At 47.0% G+C, this 14,879-nt stretch overlaps 1 protein-coding gene across 8 annotated transcripts in view; it reads right to left on the bottom strand.

The window, feature by feature from the left end:
- Positions 1-14,406, bottom strand: part of Tjap1 (tight junction associated protein 1) — a 33,396-nt gene extending 18,990 nt beyond the window's left edge. For 3 of the 8 annotated variants that reach the window (XM_045156632.1, XM_045156637.1, XM_045156636.1), the window contains exon 1: positions 13,719-13,844. The gene's annotated coding sequence lies outside the window, so the exon portion shown is untranslated. Of the gene's footprint in view, positions 1-13,718; positions 13,868-14,345 lie in introns of those variants that run through there. The other 5 variants (XM_045156633.1, XM_045156635.1, XM_045156631.1 and 2 more) reach the window with 4 other exon arrangements.
- Between the last annotated feature and the right edge of the window lie 473 nt (positions 14,407-14,879).

The following is a 14,879-nucleotide window of genomic DNA, read 5'->3' as shown; positions in this document are numbered from 1 at the left end:
TGGCTGACTTTTTTTTTTTTTTACGTAGAAGGAAAAGAGAAAGAATTGGTGCGCCAGGGCCTCCAGCCACTACAAATGAACTACAGACATGTGTGCCCCCTTGTGTGCAGTGCAACATTGCATGTTTGCATCACAGTGCATTTGGCTTATGTGGGACGTGGAGAGTCAAACATGAGTCTTCAGGCTTTGCAGGCAACTGCCTTAACTGCTAACACAAGATATTTGCTTTCTTACAATGAAGACAAAACATTCCCAGCCAGACAAAACCCCTCCAACTGCACTCTGCTTACCAGTCTGAAGAACTCTTACTTCTATGATACTTCCTTTGATTCTTACATTCTAGTCAGGCACAAAGAACAGATGGACTTCTCCCAATTTGGGGTTCAGAGAGAGCAAGTGATTTGCCTAAGAGCACAAGCAGAAATGTTCCCATCTCCAATTCCAGCACAATGTATGGAAAGCTGCCCCCAACAGGGAACTGCAGGAGAGGAGGACCAATTGGGTCCTCACTGCAAGAACTGCAAGGCTTCAGAGACTGAATTCCTACTGGGCTGACCTGTCATATACAGAGGCCAGTGCTCAATACCCAAATAAGCTAAGTGTTCTACTAGCTAGCTGAATGGACATACCAGTATTTGGATAAACCTGGTACCAGGATTTGGATAAACCTAAAGTGTTCTACTGGCTAGCTGAATGAATGAACCAGGGTTTGGATTTCTAGTCTGACTTCCCAGGAGGAAGACATTCACTGCTCAGGGAATGAGGTCAAGTCTCTGCCATAGTTCACTGAGAAAGCACAGAAGCTTCTCCCAAAGGGGCGATGTTCTTTCTGGATTATAAGTGAAATCTAATAAGAGCTGGCACTTACAAGGTAGAAACCAAGAAGAAAGTCCCACTCTTCTACCTGAGGCCAGTCCAGGATAGACTTCTGAAGTCTAAGGAGCAACACAAGCCAGTCCAGATGACTTGTCCAATCTCAGTACACAGCAGCTTACATATAGTGCAGTTCATCACTCTGGCCAACACCGATCAGCACGGAAGGGCCAGGATGCAATCAATGCACTCTCACACTGGGGGATAAAGAGAGACCCAGGAAAATCCTTCAGCCCACACTTGGTACTACTTTCATCCCTTTTGATTCACCTGAGCATCCACAAAGCTGTAGTTAGTCCAGCTGTGGGCATGACAGACACCCAAATAAGACCACAATCAAAAAAGCAAGCAGGTGGGCTGTAGAGATGGCCTAGCGGTTAAGGCGCTTGCCTACAATGCCAAAGGACCCACATAAGCCAGATGCACAAGGGGCCACATGCATCTGGAGTTCGTTTGCAGTGGCTGGAGAACCTGGGCGCACCCATTCTCGCTCTACCTGCCTATTTCTGTATCTCTCTTTTAAATAAATAAATTAAAAAAAAAAAAAAAGCAAGCAGGTGACAAACTGACTGGGGCCTTGAAGAATAAGAGTATGCAGAAGTCAAGACTACATGCTAATGTTTTTTCTTTTTGGAAACAGGTCTCGCTATGTAGCTCAGAACTCACTGTGTAGCCTAGAGTGCTGGGATTATGGGCATGTGCCACCTTGTCAGGCTCAAGAGATGCTAATTAAGAACACAGGCTGGAGAGATGGCTTAGCCATTAAGGCACTTGCCTGCGAAGCCTAAGGACCTATATTTGACTCTCCAGGTCCCGCATAAGCCAGATGCACGAGATGACACAAGCTCGCAAGGTCATACATGCACACAAGGTAGCACATGCACCTGGAGTTTGATTGCACTGACTGGAGGCCCTGGTGCACCAGTTCTATCTCATGAAAAAAAAAGTACAAAAACAAAAAAAGAAAAGCAACAGATGTGCCTACTTCCCTTTTAACCCCTTCCTACTGCATAGGGAGGCATGTTATTGGAAGTAGAATGCTGAAAGGGGACCAGCTGAAGCCAAGCACCTGGGAGATAATTTAAACACAATTAGTAATGCTATTGTTATCACTACCACTGTTTACACACAACCTTCCTTCCTAAGAGTTCAAATGGTCTTGCCAGAGAGATCTCATCTGCTTCAACTCAGGAAGGACGGGCTGGGTCACACAGCAGCCAGGCTTGCTCAGCATTTACCTGATGTTTGCCTTCAGGAAAGAACCTTGCCCCTAAGAAGCCCCAGAAACAGACAGATCTTAGCAATACTGGAGGGAAGACAGGTCACACTTGAGTGGTGCATGCACCTGGCTGCAGCAGGGGTTTGTGAAGTAGACAGGAAGGCTGCTCTCCAAAAGCTCAGACATAGCTTCCTCACCTCACCACAGGCTCACCCAGACAGGAGAACCTACTGGCATTATAGTATTTACAAGTCTAAGCCTCTGGAAATAAATGCATTTTGATATTTGTTGGGAACAGCTGCCTTATCAGGACTACCCCATCACCTACGGTAGAGATAAAAAAGAAAGAGCTGGGAGATGGCTCAGCAGTTAAGTGGGCATGCTTACAAAACCTGGTGGCCCAGGTTTGAATCCCCAGTACCTGTAAAACATACAGCCAGATGCACAAAGTGGTGCATACATCTGGAGTTCGTCTGTAGTGGCAGGAGGTCCTGGGGCACCTATACCCACTCCTTGGAAGAAGGGAGGGAAAGAGAGAAAGAAAGAATCCGGGCGTGGTGGCACACGCCTTTAATCTCAGCACTTGGGAGGCAGAAGTAGGAGGATCACCGTGATTTCGAGGCCACCTTGAGACTATAGTAGTGAATTTCAGGTCAGCCTGAGCTAGAGTGAGACCTTACGTCAGAAAACAAGAAAGAAAAAGGCAAAGAATAGGTGGTGAGCTTCAGCCCCATTTCAGGGAAGATTCCGGTGAGCCTGTGCCCTAAGACCATCAAAGTAGGAAAACTGGGACCAAGAAGTCTGGCTCCCTTAGTGCCACACAGGTTCTCCACTGGCTCCACCTGGCATTTAGGAGCCAGGTGTAGTGGCACATGCCATATATATATTTAGGGCTGGAGAAATGGCTTAGTGGTTAAGGTACTCGCCTGCAAAGCCAAAGTACCCAGGTTCAATTCCCCAGGACCCACATAAACCAGATTACAAAATGGTGCCTGCATATGGAATTGATTTGCAGTAACTGAAGGCCCTGGTGTGCCCATTCTGTTTATCCATCTATCTGCTTCTTTCTCTCTGTCCCTCTCAAATAAATAAAATTCATATATATATATTTTATTTCCAAGCAAAGACAGAGAGAAAGTATGGGAGCACCAGGGCCTCTAGCCACTGTAAACAAACTCCAGATACATTTGCCACTTTGTGCATCTGGCTTATACAGGTACTGGGGAATTGAACCCAAGTCATTAGGCTTTGCAGGCAAGTGCCTTAACCAATGACCCATCTTTCTACCCCTCACCTGATATTTTTCAGACTATAAGACACTTGGGAACATGGCCCCCAAAATATTCCATTCAGTCACCCACGCTGTATGCAGCCTCACCCAGCTCAAGGTCACCACCAACTTCCCAGGCTGGACAAGCCGGCACAGCATGACCCACGCAGGAATCACTCGGCGCAGATGAGCAGTAGCAGCACTATGTGAGCTTGTGCAGACTGCTCATTGGCAGAGCCCCGTGACCATCCGGGGCTTGTTCTTGTTTTACCATAAGAAAGAACACGCTCTCCACTCTACTCTCTCCTCATAACAGAAATCAAAAGTCTTTGGGGGGCTGGAGAGATAGCTTACCAGTTAAGACACTTGCAAAGCCAAAGGACCCAGGTTTGATTCCCCAGGACCCACGTAAACAAGATGCACAAGGTAGCACAGGCATCTGGAGTTCATTTGCAGTGGCTGGAGGCCCTACAGCACCCATTCTATCTGCCTCTTTCTCTCTCTCGAATAAATAAAAAATAAAAAATACCACTTTAAAAAAAGAGTTCTGGGGCTGGATAGGTGATTTAGTGATTAAGGCACTTGCCTGCAAAGAACCCTGGGTTGCCTAAGAACCCAGACTTGATTCCCAAGTACCCATGTAAGCCAAATGCACAAGATGAGTTTGTAGTGGCAGGGGACCCTGGTGTTCACATTCTCTATCTACCCCTTTCTCCCTGTAAAATAAATACACACACACACACACACACACACACACACACACAGGGCTCAGGCCACCCTGAGACACGTGTGTGTGTGTGTGTGTGTGTGTGTGTGTGTATCAAGAGCCAGATGTGGTGGTGGTGCATTTTAATTTTAGCACTCCAGAGGCAGAGGTAGGCAGATTGATATGAGTTTGAGGCCTGCCTGAGACAACATAGTGAATTCCAGGTCAGTGTTGGCTAGAACAACCTCCCTACCCCCTGCCAAAAAAAAAGAAAGGCAAGATTCTCAGTGGAAGTTAACAAAGGGAGTAGGTCCTGGTGCTGGCAGTGGTGGTGGTTTTTTTTTTTTTTTTTTTTTTTTGGTGGGGGGAGTACATTATGTATAACTGAGGCAAGCAGAGCTAAGTAAATGGCGAGCCACAACAGGTGGGGGGCAATGGGACAGTTAAGAGCCATGAAGCACAAGACTAGGACAGATGAAGTACAGTGATAGCAACTCAGGTCACAGGCTGGGGCCAGTTTTTGTTTTTATAATGTATTATTTTCATTTTTCAAGGTAGGGTCTCACTCTAGCTCAGGCTAACCTGGAATTCACTATGTAGTCTCAGGGTGGCCTTGAACGCACGGCAATCCTCCCGCCTCTGCCTCCCAAGTGCTGGGATTAAAGGTGTGTGCCACCACACCGCAAGCTTTTTTGTTTACTTTTTGAAATGGGGTCCCACTAGGTAACCTCAATGAACCTAGAAGCTCTGTTTACTCAGGTGAGGGCTGGTGGAGGTGAGGGCTGGCGCACACCTTTAACCTCAGCAGAGGCAGAGGTAGGAGGATTGCCATGAGTTCAAGGCCACCCTGAGACTACATAGTGAATTCCAGGTCAGCCTGAGCTAGAGTGAGACCCTACTCTGGGAAAAAAAAAAAAAAAAAAGTAAATATGGAGGTCAGGGAACAGTTAAGGGATGAGATTCACAGATAACTCCTATAAAAAAGAGACACAAGAGGCAACTGGGCTTAAACAAGAACAAATGGAAAAAGAGAAGAATTGGCTGAAAATCTGCCAGTCTTCACCCACAATCCAGCTGCCTGCAAAAATGTGACCTGAACCCAGCAAGTTTGCGGATTTCTACTAACACACAAAGGTGTGCTCTATGAAAAGAACACGTCCCAGCAGGCTGAGACTGCAGCACAAAACCAGATAAAGTACTTTATCTTGGCTGTGTGGCTTCTAAGATAATGGAGGAGGGCAGCAAGACAGACGCCACAATAAATAAAAAGGCTCATCACAGGACCAGGCCACAGTTCCCAGGAAAAGGCCTCTGCCCTGAGCCCCCAAGTCCTATAAAATCTGGTTAGACCCCAGGTACATGCCTACTCCAACAGCACTGTGGAGGGAGAGTCATTTACTGAAGAAAAATATGGACCCTGAGGGTAAGCTAAGTAGAAAGGACATGACTCAGAGGGAGAAAAGCCAGTCTTAAACACAGGGCAAAGCCAAGCCAGTCAATCAGCCTGGAGCTCACTTCCGCGCTGAGCTGAGCACACCCTCCTGCCTGGCTGCCAGGTAGAAAGCAATGCGCCGAGGCTTCCCGGGGAGCACAGGCTTCATTGAAGCACGTGTTTCCACTTCACCTCTTGCCGGATGGAGGGAGCTATTTAAAATGCCATCGAGGGGGTGAGACCCTACTACTGAGGACTCCACATACTTGGGCTGCAAGGCCACTCAGAAGTCCTGCCGGAGCTGAGCTGATAACCTCCTCCATGTATACCAGAAAGCTGGAAGAAGCCATTCTGCATGCAGTTCAATGGGAGAAAGAGATACCACCAGTGAAGATACTCAACAGTGGACACTGCAAGCCTTATAATTGGCCAGCCAGCCCAATGAGTGCAATAGTGGCACATCTGTCATGGTGGAAACCAAGTGCCTTCCAATTGGACTGCAGGACCGCTCCAAGGGAGGAAATACATCCCTGATACTGAAAACTTAAAACAAGGGTAGTCATGAGCCCTAGGGGTATAAAATCTGCTGCTGTCTGGATAAATGTATATACTGTGCTTATCAAACTGCCCAGTAAGCACTTCTCTTAATGTTCATACCCTTATATTAATGCTACTCCTACTTTGAGTAGAAAATCTTCTCTTTTCAGATGGCAGTGACCTTAGGACAACTCAGAAGGTATCATGGTGCTGGGAAGAAGTGACTGGAGTACTAACATTTCAATCACACCTTCCAAGGCTCAGGATCTAACGGGGAAGAGGTGGCAGAAAGAATGTAAGAGCCAAAGGAAGGATAGGACTCCTTACAACGTGCTCCCTCCAGACATAAAATGGCCTGGATATCCATGACCTCATAGTGCCTGACACTACCTACACAAGACCATCATAACAAGAGGAAAAGACGATGACATCAAAATAAAAGAGAGATTGATTGAGATAGGGAGGGGATATGATGGAGAATGGAAGTTCAAAGGGGAAAATGGGATATTTTTTATAATCATGGAAAATGTTAATAAAAATTGAGAAAAGAAACAAACAAAAATAAAAAAAAATAAAATGCCATCTAGGGGGTGAGACCCTACTACTGAGGATTCCACATACTTGGGCTGCAAGGCCAATCAGAAATCCTGCCAGAGCTGAGCTGATAATCTCCTCCATGTAAAGCAGCTGACCAAAAGCTGGAAGAAGCCATTCTGCATACAGTTCAATGGGAGAGAGAAATCACTAGTGAAGATACTCAACAGTGGACACTGCAAGCCTTATATTTGGCCAGCCAGGCCAAATGAGCCAACGGGTGCAAAGTTACACATCTGTTATGGCAGAAACCAACCGCCCTCTAACTGGACTAGAGGCCCACTCCATGGAAGGGAATACATCCCTCATACTAAAAACTTAAAACAGGGTTAGTCATGAGCACTAGGGGTGTAACGTCTGCTGATGTCTGGCTAAATGTATATACTATGCTCATCAAATTGCCCAGTAAGCACTTCTCTTAATGTTCATACCCTTATATTAATGCTACTCTCACTTTTGGTGGAGAACCTTCTCTTTTCAGACGGCAGTGACCTTGGGATGACTCAGAAGGCATCATGGTGCTGGAAAGAAGTGACAGGAGTGCTCAATACTGCAATATCTCTATCAAACCTTCCAAGGCTCAGGGTCTATTCGGAAGAGGTGGCAGAAAGAATATAAGAGCCAAAGAAAGGGTAGGACTCCTTACAACGTGCTCCCTCCAGACACAAAATGGCCTGGAGATTCATGACCTCACAGTGCCTGACACTACCTACACAAGATCATCATAATAGGAGGAAAATATCATGACATCAAAATAAAAGAGAGACTGATTGAGATGGGGAGGAGATATGGTGGAGAATGGAGTTTCAAAGGGGAAAGCGGAGAGAGGGAGGGCATTACCATGGGATATTTTCTATAGTCATGGAAGTTTTTAATAAAAAAAATTGAAAAGAAAAAGAAATAAATAAAAATAAAATGCCATCTAGGGCTGGGCAGGTGGCTCCGCAGTTAAAGGCAATTGTTTCCAAAGCCTTGAGGCCTGGGTTCAACTCCCCAGCCACCCAGGTAAAGCCTAAACAAAAAGTAACACTAGGGCCAGACGTGGTGGTGCACACCTTCAATCCAGCATTCAGGAGACAGAGATAAATGGATCACCGTGAGTTCAAGGCCACCCTGAGACTACATAGTGAATTCCAGATCAGCCTGAGCCAAAGTGAGAGCCTACCTTAAAAAAAAAAAAGAAGGGAGCTGGAGTGATGTCTTAGTGGTTAAGGCATTTGCCTGCAAAGCCAAAGGACCCAGGTTTGATTCCCCAGGACCCAAATACACAAAGTGGCACATGCATTTGGAGTTTGTTTTCAGCAACTAGAGGCCCTGGCACACCCATTCCATCTCTCTCAAATAAATAAAGGTAAAAATAAAATTTAAAACATGAGCTGGAGAGATGGCTTAGTGGCTAAGGCGTTTGCCTGAGAAGCCAAAGGACCTGTTCGACTCCCCAGGACCCATGTAAACCAGATGCAAAAGGGACACATGCAAGCCGGACGTGGTGGCACAAGCCTTTAATCCTAGCACTCAGGAGGTAGAGGTAGGAAGATCGCCCTGAGACTATATAGTGAATTCCAGGTCAGCCTGAGCTAGAGTGAGACCCTACCTCAAAAAACAAAACAAACCAAAAAAAAAAGGGGGGGCACATGCGTCTGGAGTTCATTTGCAGTGGTTGGAGGCTGGGTATGGTGGCACATGCCTTTAATCCCAGTACTCTGAAGGCACAGGTAGGAGGATCGCCATGAATTCAAGGCTACTTTGAGACTACACAGTGAATTCCAGGTCAGCCTGAGCTAGAGCAAGATAAGACCCTACCTTAATAAAAATAAAATAAAATAGCCAGGCATGGTGGCACACGCCTTTAATTCCAGCACTCCGGAGGCAGAGGTAGGAGGATCACCATGAGTTCAAGACCACCCTGAGACTACATAGTTAATTCCAGGTCAGCCTGGACCAGAGTGAGACCCTACCTCGAAAAACCAAAAATAAATAAATAAATAAATAAATAAATAAAATAAAAAGCCCAGAAGGATGTGGCTAGCTAGGCAATAGATTGAGACCTTGTGTGTGTAGGGGTGGAGGGAAGTAACTTCATTCATACAAATCCAAAAATACAAACAAATCAGATCAACCCAGTTGCTAAAACCAGATATCCAAATTCACATCTGTGCTCTTCCAGTTGCTCACTGGGGACCTTGAACATGATTTGGCCACTCTACACCCCCATTTCCCCATCTGCAAAACAGGGATAAAACCAGAATTTATTTCATATGGCTGTTACAAAAAAGAAGCAGTTATATGTAAAGTGCTTTCACCAGCACCAGACACACAGAACGTGTTCAATAACCACTATGACTGCTAAACTAGAAAGGCAAGGCCAGACTCATAGCATCAAACAGGAAGTTGCTGGCATTTTAACATCACTTTAAATAGTTTAATTTAGATATTCTCATTTATCCAAAAGCTGTTCCTCATCTCTGGAGCATCAAATCTGACCACATTAATGCCTTAACTGATTCAACATTCACAACAACCCTATGACACAGGTACTCTTACCATCCCCATTAATCAATAAGAACCGGAGACATGGACAACTATGCAATGAAAAAAAAAATCACGTAGGTACATCTGGCAAAGTTAGGACTGAATTAGCAGTCTGGCTCTACAATCAGTTTTTGCTTTTTTTTGTTGTTGTTGTTGTTTTGTTTTTAACTGAGGCAGAGTTTCGCTCTAGCTCAGGCTGACCTGGAGCTCACTATGTAGTCTCAGGATGAGCTTGAATTCACAGTGATCCTCCTACCTCTGCCTCCCATCATATGCAACTATGTCTGGCTTGTTTTACTTTTTGAGACAGGGTCTCACAAAGTCCAGGCGTGCAGCTGACCTCCTGTCTCCATCTTCCAAGTGCTTAGACTACAGGGCTGTCCCAATACCATGCCTGGCTTCAATTCTCTTCACTACTCTCCAGACTGTTCTTCATCCTTTGAGACAGCCTTACTATGTAGCCCAAGTTGGCCTCGATCTCCTAGTCCTTCTGCCTCAGCCTGCCAAGTGACAGATTTAAGGTGTGGACCATGTCTGCCTAGCACACAGCTCTTACTGATTGTAATTCCCAAGAAGCATCTGCAAATTGTCTTCTGAGAAAGGTCCTCAACCTTCTAGAAATGAAGTCATAGGGGCTGGAGAGATGATCCACCATTAAAAAGCTTGCTTGCAAAGCCTAATGGCCCAGGTTCCATTCCCTAGTACCCACATAAAGCCAGATGCACAAGATGGTGCGTGCTTCTGGAGTTCATTTTCAGTAGCAAGAGGCCCTGGCATGCCCAATCTCTCTCTCAAATAAATAAATAATTTTTAAAGAAACGGAAAGCCAGGTGTGGTGGCACATGCCTTTAATCTCAGCACTCGGGAGGTAGAGGTAGGAGGATGGCTGTGAGTTCAAGGCCATCCTGAGATTGCATAGTGAATTCCAGGTCAGCCTGGGATAGAACGAGACCCTACCTTGAAAAACACATTAAAAAAAAAAAAAAAAAAAGGCTGGAGCGATGGCTATGCAGTTAAGGTGTTTGCCTGCAAAGCCAAAGGATCCTGGTTCAACTCTCCAGGACCCACGTAAGCCAGATGTACAAGGGGGCACACACATCTGGAGTTTGTTTGTGGTGGCTGGAGGCCCTGGTATGCCCATTCTCTCTACCTCTTTCACTCTCTCTCTCAAGTGAATAAATAAAATATATTGAGAGAGAGAGGGAGAGAGAGAGCGCACAGCAGTTAAGGCACTTGACTGCAAAATCTAACAAACAGAGTTCAATTCCTCAGTACCCATGTAAATCCACATACACAAGAGACACATGGGTTTGGAGTTCATTTGCAGTGGCTGGAGGCCATAGTATACCTATTCTCTCTGTCTGTCTCTCTTCTCCCTCCCTCTCCCTCTCTCTCTCTCTTACTAGTTGCAGATAAATAAAAATACTTTTGGGGGCTGGAGAGATGGCTTAGCAGTTAAGGCACTCACCTACAAAGCCAAAAGACCCAGGTTCAACTCCCCAGGTCCCACATAAGCCAGATGCACAAGATGGTGCATGTGTCTGGAGTTTGTTTGCAGTGGCTAGAGGCGCTGGTGCACCCATTCTCTCTCTTTCCCTTTCTGTCTGAAATAAAAATAAATATTTTTTAGTTTAATATATTTTTATTTATTTGACATAGAGGAAGAGGCAGAGAGAGAGAGAGAGAGAATGTGCCAGGGCATCCAGTCACTGCAAACAAACTCCAGACACATGTGCCACCTTGTGCATTTGGCTTATGTGGGTTCTAGGAAATCAAACCTGGGTCCTTTGGCTTTGCAGGCAAACACCTTAATCACTAAGCCATCCCTTTAGCCCTCATAAACATATTTTTTTTTAAAGAGAAAGAAATGGAGTCATAGCTAAATATGATCAATTCTTCATGTACCTGAAATCACTGAAGCTGGCCTAATGATGCTGACGTACAGTAAACTTTTGACAGGGAGTAGAAAGATGCAGGGAAGCCGGGTGTGGTGGCGCAAGCCTTTCATCCTAGCACTTGAGGGAGAGGTAGGAGAATCACCATGAGTTCAAGGCTACCCTGAGACTAGAGAGTGAACTCTAGGTCAGCCTGTGAGCTAGAGTGATACCCTACCTCAAAAACCAAAAAAGAAAAAATAAAATAAAATAAAAAGATGCAGGGATCAAGAGATGGTATGTATGTGAGGAGATCTAGATCAAGCCAGACCTCCTTGTCTAATCATGAAGCAAATGAAAGCCCTCCAACAGGCTTCCATAAGAAGCTTGCTTCTGGGGATATTGTTTATTTGGTACAGTGCTGGCCTAGCAAGCATGAAGCCCTGGGTTCAATCCCCAGCACTGTGTAAAACTGGGCATGGGGCTGAAGAGATGGCTTAGTGGTTAAGGCGTTTGCCTGCAAAACCAAAGGACCTTGGTTCAATTCCCCAGGACCCACATAAGCCAGATGCACAAGGTGGCACATGTGTCTGGAGTTTGTTTGCAGTGGCTGGAGGCCCTGACACACCCATTTGCTCTCTCTATGCCACACTCTCTCTGAAATAAATTAATTAAATAAAAATTTTAAACTTGACATGGCCAGGCATGGTGGCACACCCCTATAATCCCAGCACTCAGGAGACAGAGGTAAGAGGATCACCATGAGTTCAAGGACAGCTTGAGACTACATAATAAATTCCAGGTCAGCCTGGGCTAGGGCAAGACCTTACCTTGAAACACCAAATAAATAAACAACCAAACAGGGCTGGGGCGACTGCTCAGGGGTTAAAGGCACTTGTTTGCAGAGCCTGTCATCCTGGATCGAATTCCTCAGTAGTCACATAAAGCCAGCCCCACAAAGCGGTACTTGTCTGGGGTCCATTTGCAGTAGTATGCTGCCCTAATGCAACCATATTTTCTCTCAAACTAGAATTTTTTCTAATGTAAGAATCTTGCTCCAAGCCAGGAGTGGTGGCACATGCCTTTAATCCCAGCACTTGGAAAGCAGAGGTAGGAGGATCACTGTGAGCTTGAGGCCACTCTGATACTACATAGTGAATTCCAGGTCAGCCTGGGCTGAGTGAAACCCTGACTAGGGAAAAAAAAAAAAAAAAAAAGAATCCTGCTCCAAAGTGTCTTCATCATCAAAAGAACTGAAGACATGCATAGCACTCAGACTCCAGTCCCCGTCCTCTGTCTCTAACAGCAAGTTGCCTATCTTCCAGGCCAAGCTTAGGTTGGGTATTCAAAGTGTTTTGTTTGTTTGTTTGTTTTTCAATATTTTAATTGATTATTTACAAGCAGAGAAAGAATGGACACACCAGGGCCACTGCAAACGAACTCCAGACACATGCCCCACTTTGTGAAGCTGACCTTTTGTGGGCACTGGGGAATGAAACCCAAGCCATCAGGCTTTGCAAACAAGCGCCTTTAACTGTTAAGTCATTTCTCCAGCTCTCTTCTTTCCTTTAAATCTGATTTGATGGAGTAGATACAAAGGGAGGAGACCACCACCAGGAAAGGACAAGTTCCATAATCTCTTATTTCCACTACTTTCCTGCTCCAACGGTGAAGTAACTCTCAAATATCAGGAGTACTGGGCTGGAGAGATGGCTTAGCAGTTAAGCGCTTGCCTGCAAAGCCTAAGGACCCTGGTTCGAGGCTCGATTCCCCAGGACCCACGTTAGCCAGGTGCATGTGGAGTTCGTTTGTAGCGGCTGGAAGCCCTGGCGTGCCCATTCTCTCCCTCTCTCCCTCCCTCCCTCCTCTCTCTCTGTTGCTCTCAAATAAATAAAATAAACAACAACAACAAAAAAAATATCGGGAGTACTGGGCATAGTGGCACACGCCATTGATGCCAACACTTGGGGAGGCAGAGGTAGGATCGCTGAGAGTTGGAGGCCAGCCGGAGACTACACAGTGGATTCCAGGTCAGCCTGAGCTACAGTAAGACCCTACCTTGAAGAGCAAAAATAAATAATTAAATAAATCTGAAGTCTCTGGGATAGGAATAAGAGTGAGATGATAAACATTCCTAGAAGTTTACATCCATCAGACTGATCCCATGCTGTGAGGTTACCTACCTAGGTTCCTTCCTATTTCCAACCAGCCTTTCCTTCATCAATGACACCACAGTCCACATGCTGAGAGACACTAACAAACCCATCTAACCAAAAGATGAGGGGCAAAAGAAGACACGCAGCAAGAATGAACTCGGGAGTTACGGACAGGCCCTCAATGGTCAGTGAGCGCTGTCAGATTTGTTTTCTCATGACTCCCCACCATCTGTCGCCCACCAATCTGCACCTCCATGCAGAATGTCCAACTTGAAGATGTGTGTGGAGTGGGGAGGTGGAAGAAATGGTACACATTTGGGAAGTTGCTTGTGACAGGAGTGTCAGAATACTTTCAGCCTGATCTCCAGGTTGCCCAGAGTCGCTCGCACTAATGAAGGCACGGAAAGCAAAACATCAACCCCAGACAAAAGATAAGAGCGCCCTTCTTAGGAGCACACGATTCTCAGCATCACTCCACGCTCATGGGTCCTCTCCCAGAAACCTGTGACTTGGAGGCCACCTTACCCGCTCTGGGGTTGGGCTGGGGTTAAGTCTCTTCTTTCCAAGCAGGCACTGTGTGATTTTTTTTTTTTCTTCCAGTCCCTAGGGCCCCTTGAATCTTCAGCTGAAACTGGGGCAGATGTTGCTTTTTAAGAGCTGTGGAAAAGGCTGATCTAAGCCAAGAAAGAGGGTCAATCGGGCTTAGCTTCGGATCCCCGCTTGGGGTGCCCAGGATGAGGCCACACCGCTCGTCTACCCCCTTCTGCACGGTCCCCGGGGGACTCAGGAACGACCCTTTCCCCTCCCAGCGGCCCGGCTGCGGTCAGGCCTCGGTCCTCCACTCCGGGTCGCACTCCCCAGACGCTCAGGTAACTCTCTCGCAGTTCGCGCGTGACCGCGGGGTGAAGCGCGCCTACGCCTGGCACCTTCGGCCCCGGGGGCGCCCCGCCCGAGCGCGGCCACGGGCCTCGAGGCCCCCCGGGCTCGCCCCCATCCCTCCTCCGCCCCGACACCTCTCTCTCCTCCGCCTCGGAGCGGGCCCCTCCCGCCGTCCCTACTCCACGCTGGGGTTCGCGCGGCCCCCCCCCTCCACCCCAGCCTCCCCGGCCCAACTACTCTTCAAAACCACAACAAAAAATTCCCACAACAAACTTTCCGCCGCTGCCCGGAGCCTTCAGGCCGCCATCTTGCCGCGGGGCAAGCTGGGTAGCGGCCCGCGGCCGCGGGAATCCCCACGCACGGCGTCACGCCGCGCGTCATCGGGGGCGGGGCCTCGGGCGGGCCGAGCACGCGCGGCGTGACGCGGGAGGTGGGAGTCGAGGCCAGGTCACCCGAGAACCGAGGCGGTGACAGAAGTAGGGCAACCGCGGAGAAGGGCGGGGGAGATTGACGGTGGAAATTTAGGTTAATTAAAAAAAAAAAAAAAAAAAGGAATCGGGTGTGGTGGCGCACGCCCTGGGGACGCAGAGGTAAGAGGATCGCTGTGGGTTCGAGGCCACCCTGAGACTACAGTGACTTACAAGTCATCCTGGGCTAGAGCTAGACCCTACCTCAAAACAAAACAAAAATAACAATACAATTTATCACCGGATGTGGTGGCACATGCCTTTAATCCCAACACTCGGGAGGCAGAGGTAGGATTAGTATGAATTTGAGGCCACCCTGAGATTACATAGTGAATTCCAG

This window comes from Jaculus jaculus, chromosome 8 (genome assembly GCF_020740685.1).
Source record: "Jaculus jaculus isolate mJacJac1 chromosome 8, mJacJac1.mat.Y.cur, whole genome shotgun sequence".
NCBI lineage: Eukaryota > Metazoa > Chordata > Mammalia > Rodentia > Dipodidae > Jaculus > Jaculus jaculus.
The sequence above is the reverse complement of the archived record's forward strand: the minus strand, read 5'-3'. Positions and strand labels throughout refer to the sequence as shown.